Genomic DNA, 719 nt, shown 5'->3' on the forward strand with positions numbered 1-719 from the left:
CTGGGATGGGAGTATGTGCTTTACAATCTTTTATTTATTATTTTTGCTACTTGTCTTTCCTGGTTAATCATTAACCATTTATTTCTGAAGATATGCAAAGAATCCGTAATTTGAAGTAAACTCCCTGAGCGTATTTCGCAAGTAATAGGTAAGTGTAAAAAATATAATGTAAAAGTTCCATCTATTTGTTACATTAACCCTTAATTGGCCAAAGACAGAAACCTTATTTACTCTCCAAAACAGTGAGCAATTTCCCGCCAATTTTCCCCGCCATAATCGTGAACAAAACTTCGCCATTAACTCCTAATTACGTCTTCCATTATAAACCTCAAGGAAAGACTAACACATCCCTCTTTCTTCTCATGGTAACCTTGGCGAGATCATCAGACAAAATCCCATGAGACTAGAATGACCTGACAGAGGCATGCGCTCTCCCCACCCCCCCCTCGTCATGCAAACCTTGGTTGTCAGTCAATATTTTCGTCTTCCTTGCAGCGGCGTCCTTGTCAATATTGTAAGGCAAGCGCGTGTTCTTGTGTCTGTAATTTCTGGATCTTTGTTTTATTTTTCATTCCTGTTGTTCATTTTTTTAAAGTGGATGTTGCTGGATTTGAAATATATTCAGGGTATTTTATGAAGCTGTTTTGATATTTATTAATTTAACTGGTTATTTTAAGGATTTTTTTTTCTTTGTAGATCAAGTCACCTTGGTCTACAGA

The sequence above is a fragment of the Penaeus monodon genome, chromosome 28 (assembly GCF_015228065.2).
Source record: "Penaeus monodon isolate SGIC_2016 chromosome 28, NSTDA_Pmon_1, whole genome shotgun sequence".
Lineage (NCBI taxonomy): Eukaryota > Metazoa > Arthropoda > Malacostraca > Decapoda > Penaeidae > Penaeus > Penaeus monodon.